This window comes from Festucalex cinctus, chromosome 14, assembly GCF_051991245.1.
Source record: "Festucalex cinctus isolate MCC-2025b chromosome 14, RoL_Fcin_1.0, whole genome shotgun sequence".
NCBI lineage: Eukaryota > Metazoa > Chordata > Actinopteri > Syngnathiformes > Syngnathidae > Festucalex > Festucalex cinctus.
In genome coordinates this window covers 1,042,460-1,048,524 of record NC_135424.1, presented here as the reverse complement: position 1 = coordinate 1,048,524, position 6,065 = coordinate 1,042,460, and positions in this window count along the sequence as shown.

Genomic DNA, 6,065 nt, shown 5'->3' with positions numbered 1-6,065 from the left:
TTACATGTTACACTTCATAAGTTGCAAAAAAAAAACGTTTTTTTTGTTTTGTCTTATCCCTTCTGCTTATTGTTTTCACCGATCCATGCTCCTTGCCATGTTTTGAAGAATGCACGAAGGGAAATACATCACCTCCACGTTGCACGCACGTTTGGCCACAATGGCACGCCTGCCCCCTGCAGCCTTGGCAGAGCAAATGTCAATGCTCGGCTGTTCAAAATGGATGATCGAACTGTGCATGCGTGTGGAATATGCACGCTATTAATTCTGAAGTTCTGAAGTGAAGAAAGAGAAAAAAAAAATTAAATAACAGCCTTCACACACTGAGGAAAACCGCTGTATTGCAACGACGCCCACCTCTAACAGTGGCTCATTTTGGGGACATAACAACGGCAAAGAGCATTGCCATTCGACCCCTCCCACTAGGGAACGTGCTTCCCACGTCCATGCAGACAAACAAACAGCATATCCCAACACGAAACATAAGTCAATAGCTCGCAATACCTTTTTCTGCACAAAAATATAAGTGGCGCGCGTGTACGCGCATCCACGAACACGCACGCGCGCCCACTAACGTGCACGCGCATCCACTAACATCCTGTCGAATGCACAATCAGTAAAAAGCACGAAGAAATAAGTCTGTGTGGAATATGGCGTGCTGGAATCAGTGCGGCGTTTGCAAGGAAAATCATTAATTGGCCTCTACCGCCACCTGGTGGATTTGGGGTGCGAAATCTTTCTCATGGCCATGGCACCGTCGAGGAATGTCCATAGAAGGATTTCATGCAGAAATCACGGAAATTGCAATAAAATACATGCAGTGTCCAATCGGTCCAAAAATGTCACTTATAATGTACATTAATGTTACGCGGTTGGCTAACGCCAATTCCAGGGATATTATAATAGATATCTCCCTCATGCAATGGCTGAGAAATGTTGGCACACTCGCATTTTGACGGTCCCCCAGTTTTCCAAAGCCGTGGCTCATTTTTTTTTGTTTTTTTGTTTTTTTTTGTTTTCCCCCTGCACAATCAACTCCTAATTTACATATTTGGCTAAGCAAATGGCACAAGGGTTAAAAAACAAACAAAAAACGACCATGTATAGTAAGGCAATTTTTTTTTCTCCCCAAAAAAACGACCATGTATAGTAAGGCATTTTTTTTTATTAGTAAAAACATGACCATGTATAGTAAGGAGTTAAAAAAAATGTATAGTAAGGTGTAAAAAAAACCCGAAAAAACAAAAAAAAAAACGACCATGTATAGTAAGGCTTTTTTTTTTTATCCCAAAAAAATGACCATGTATAGTAAGCCATTTTTTTTCTCTCCCCCCCAAATAAGTAAGGTTTTCTTTAAAAAAGCAAAAAACAAAAACAAAAAAAAAACGACCATGTATAGTAAGGCATTTTTTTCCCTCTGAACAAAAACGACCATGTATAGTAAGGCTTTTTTTTTCTCTCCCAGAAAAACGACCATGTATAGTAAGGCATTTTTTTTTATCCCAAAAAAAATGACCATGTATAGTAAGGCGTTTTTTTATTTGTAAAATATAAAAAAAAACAAAAACAAAAAAACGACCATGTATAGTAAGGCATTTTTTTTTATTAGTAAAAACATGACCATGTATAGTCAGGAGTTTAAAAAAAATGTATAGTAAGGTGTAAAAAAAACAAAAAAAAACAAAAAAAAACGACCATGTATAGTAAGCCATTTTTTTTATTAGTTAAAACATGACCATGTATAGTCAGGAGTTTAAAAAAAATGTATAGTAAGGTGTAAAAAAAACCAAACCAAAAAAAAAAAAAACGACCATGTATAGTAAGGCATTTTTTTTATTTGTAAAAACATAAAAAACAAAACAAAAAAACAAAAAAAACGACCATGTATAGTAAGGCATTTTTTTTTATTAGTAAAAACATGACCATGTATAGTAAGGAGTTAAAAAAAATGTATAGTAAGGTGTAAAAAAAAAAAAAAAACGACCATGTATAGTAAGGCTTTTTTTTTATCCCAAAAAAATGACCATGTATAGTAAGCCATTTTTTTTATTAGTTAAAACATGACCATGTATAGTCAGGAGTTTAAAAAAAATGTATAGTAAGGTGTAAAAAAACAAAAACAAAAAAAAAACGACCATGTACAGTAAAGCAATTTTTTTATTTGTAAAAAAAAAACAAAAAAAAAACAAAACAAAAAAAACGAACATGTATAGTAAGGCTTTTTTTTTAAAAAAAAACAAACAAAACAAAACATGTATAGTAATGTGTAAAAAAAAAAAACACAAAAAAAAACGACCATGTATAGTAAGGCAATTTTTTTTTCTCCCCAAAAAAACGACCATGTATAGTAAGGCATTTTTTTTTTATCCCCCCCAAAAAAACGACCATGTATAGTAAGGCATTTTTTTTTTATTAGTAAAAACATGACCATGTATTGTAAGGAGTTAAAAGAAAATGTATAGTAAGGTGTAAAAAAAAAAAAAAAAACGACCATGTATAGTAAGGCAATTTTTTTTCTCCCCAAAAAAACGACCATGTATAGTAAGGCATTTTTTTTTATTAGTAAAAACATGACCATGTATAGTAAGGCGTTAAAAAAAAAATGTATAGTAAGGTGTAAAAAAAACCGAAAAAACAAAAAAAAAACGACCATGTATAGTAAGGCTTTTTTTTTTTATCCCAAAAAAATGACCATGTATAGTAAGCCATTTTTTTTCTCTCCCCCCCAAAAAAGTAAGGTTTTCTTTAAAAAAACAAAAAACAAAAACAAAAAAAAAACGACCATGTATAGTAAGGCATTTTTTTCCCTCTGAACAAAAACGACCATGTATAGTAAGGCTTTTTTTTTTATCCCCCCAAAAAACGACCATGTATAGTAAGGCTTTTTTTTTTATCCCCCCAAAAAACGACCATGTATAGTAAGGCTTTTTTTTTTATCCCCCCAAAAAACGACCATGTATAGTAAGGCTTTTTTTTTTATCCCCCCAAAAAACGACCATGTATAGTAAGGCATTTTTTTTCTCAAAAAAAAAACGACCATGTATAGTAAGGCTTTTTTTTTTATCCCAAAAAAATGACCATGTATAGTAAGGCTTTCTTTAAAAAACAAAAAACAAAAAACGCCCATGTATAGTAAGCCATTTTTTTTCTCTCCCCCCCAAAAAAGTAAGGTTTTCTTTAAAAAAAAAAAAACAAAAACAAAAAAAAAAACGACCATGTATAGTAAGGCTTTTTTTTTTATCCCCCCAAAAAACGACCATGTATAGTATGGCATTTTTTTTCTCAAAAAAAAAACGACCATGTATAGTAAGGCTTTTTTTTTTCTCTCCCAGAAAAACGACCATGTATAGTAAGGCTTTCTTTAAAAAACAAACAAAAAACGACCATGTATAGTAAGGCTTTTTTTTTTATCCCCCCAAAAAACGACCATGTATAGTAAGGCATTTTTTTTCTCAAAAAAAAAAACGACCATGTATAGTAAGGCTTTTTTTTTTATCCCAAAAAAATGACCATGTATAGTAAGGCTTTCTTTAAAAAACAAACAAAAAACGACCATGTATAGTAAGGCGTTTTTTTATTTGTAAAATATAAAAAAAAAAAAAAAAAAAAAAAACGACCATGTATAGTAAGGCAATTTTTTTTTCTCCCCAAAAAAACGACCATGTATAGTAAGGCTTTTTTTTTTATCCCCCCAAAAAACGACCATGTATAGTAAGGCATTTTTTTTCTCAAAAAAAAAAACGACCATGTATAGTAAGGCTTTTTTTTTTATCCCAAAAAAATGACCATGTATAGTAAGGCTTTCTTTAAAAAACAAACAAAAAACGACCATGTATAGTAAGGCGTTTTTTTATTTGTAAAATATAAAAAAAAAAAAAAAAAAAAAAAACGACCATGTATAGTAAGGCAATTTTTTTTTCTCCCCAAAAAAACGACCATGTATAGTAAGGCATTTTTTTTTTATCCCCCCCCAAAAAACGACCATGTATAGTAAGGCATTTTTTTTTATTAGTAAAAACATGACCATGTATTGTAAGGAGTTAAAAGAAAATGTATAGTAAGGTGTAAAAAAAAACAAAAAACAAAAAAAAAAAGATCATGTATAGTAAGGCATTTTTTTATTTGTAAAAACATAAAAAACAAAACAAAACAAAACAAAAAACGACCATGTATAGTAAGGCATTTTTTTTTATTAGTAAAAACATGACCATGTATAGTAAGGAGTTAAAAAAAATGTATAGTAAGGTGTAAAAAAAAAAAAAAACGACCATGTATAGTAAGGCTTTTTTTTTATCCCAAAAAAATGACCATGTATAGTAAGCCATTTTTTTATTAGTTAAAACATGACCATGTATAGTCAGGAGTTTAAAAAAAATGTATAGTAAGGTGTAAAAAAACAAAAACCAAAAAAAAACGACCATGTACAGTAAAGCAATTTTTTTATTTGTAAAAAAAAAACAAAAAAAAAACAAAACAAAAAAAACGAACATGTATAGTAAGGCTTTTTTTTAAAAAAACAAAAAACAAAACAAAACATGTATAGTAATGTGTAAAAAAAAAAACACAAAAAAAAACGACCATGTATAGTAAGGCAATTTTTTTATTTGTAAAAAACAAAAAAAACAAAAAACAAAAAAAAAAAACGACCATGTATAGTAAGGTTTTTTTTTAAAAAAACAAAACAAAAACAAAACAAAACATGTATAGTAATGTGTAAAAAAAAAAAACACAAAAAAAACGACCATGTATAGTAAGGCATTTTTTTTTTATCCCCCCAAAAAAACGACCATGTATAGTAAGGCTTTTTTTTTTAAAAAAAACAAAAACAAAACAAAACATGTATAGTAATGTGTAAAAAAAAAAAAACACACAAAAAAAAAACACCATGTATAGTAAGGCAATTTTTTTTTCTCCCCAAAAAAACGACCATGTATAGTAAGGCCTTTTTTTTTTATTAGTTAAGACATGACCATGTATAGTCAGGAGTTAAAAAAAAATGTATAGTAAGGTGTAAAAAAAACAAACCAAAAAAAAAAAACGACCATGTATAGTAAGGCAAATTTTTTTCCTCACAAAAAAAAACGACCATGTATAGTAAGGCATTTTTTTTTATTTGTAAAAAAAAAAAACAAAAAACAAAAACAAAAACAAAAAAACGACCATGTATAGTCAGGCAATTTTTTTTTCGCCCAAAAAAAAACCGACCATGTATAGTAAGGCATTTTTTTTTATTAGTAAAAACATGACCATGTATAGTAAGGAGTTAAAAAAAATGTATAGTAAGGTGTAAAAAAAAACGAAAAAACAAAAAAAAAAACGACCATGTATAGTAAGGCTTTTTTTTTTATTTGTAAAAAAAAAAAAAAAAAAAAAAAAAAAAACGACCATGTATAGTCAGGCAATTTTTTTTATTTGTAAAAAAAAAAAAAAACGACCATGTATAGTAAGGCATTTTTTTTTATTTGTAAAAAAAAAAAACAACAAAAAAACAAAAAACAAAAAAACGACCATGTATAGTCAGGCAATTTTTTTTTCGCCCAAAAAAAAAACGACCATGTATAGTAAGCCATTTTTTTTTTAACGACCATGTATAGTAAGGCGTTTTTTTATTTGTAAAAACATAAAAAAAAAAAAAAAAAAAAAAAAAAAAAAAAAACGACCATGAGTTTAGTAGACCAATTTAGTAAGGTTTTTTTTTTTATTATTTGTAAAAACATGCCCATGTATATTAAGGAGTTGAAAAAAAATGTATAGTAAGGTGTAAAAAAACAAAACAAACAAACGACCATGTATAGTAAGGCATTCTTTTATTTGTAAAAACATAAAAACAAACAAAAAAAAAAAAAACGACCATGTATAGTAAGGCATTTTTTTTTACACGACCATGTATAGTAAGGAGTTAAAAAAAAACAAAAAAAAAACATGTATAGTAAGGTGTAAAACAAAAACAAAAAAAAAGAAAAGAAAAATGACCATGTATAGTAAGGCATTTTTTTTCATTTGTAAAAACATGAAAAAACCATAAAAAAAACAAAAAAACAAAAAAAAAAACATGTATAATAAGG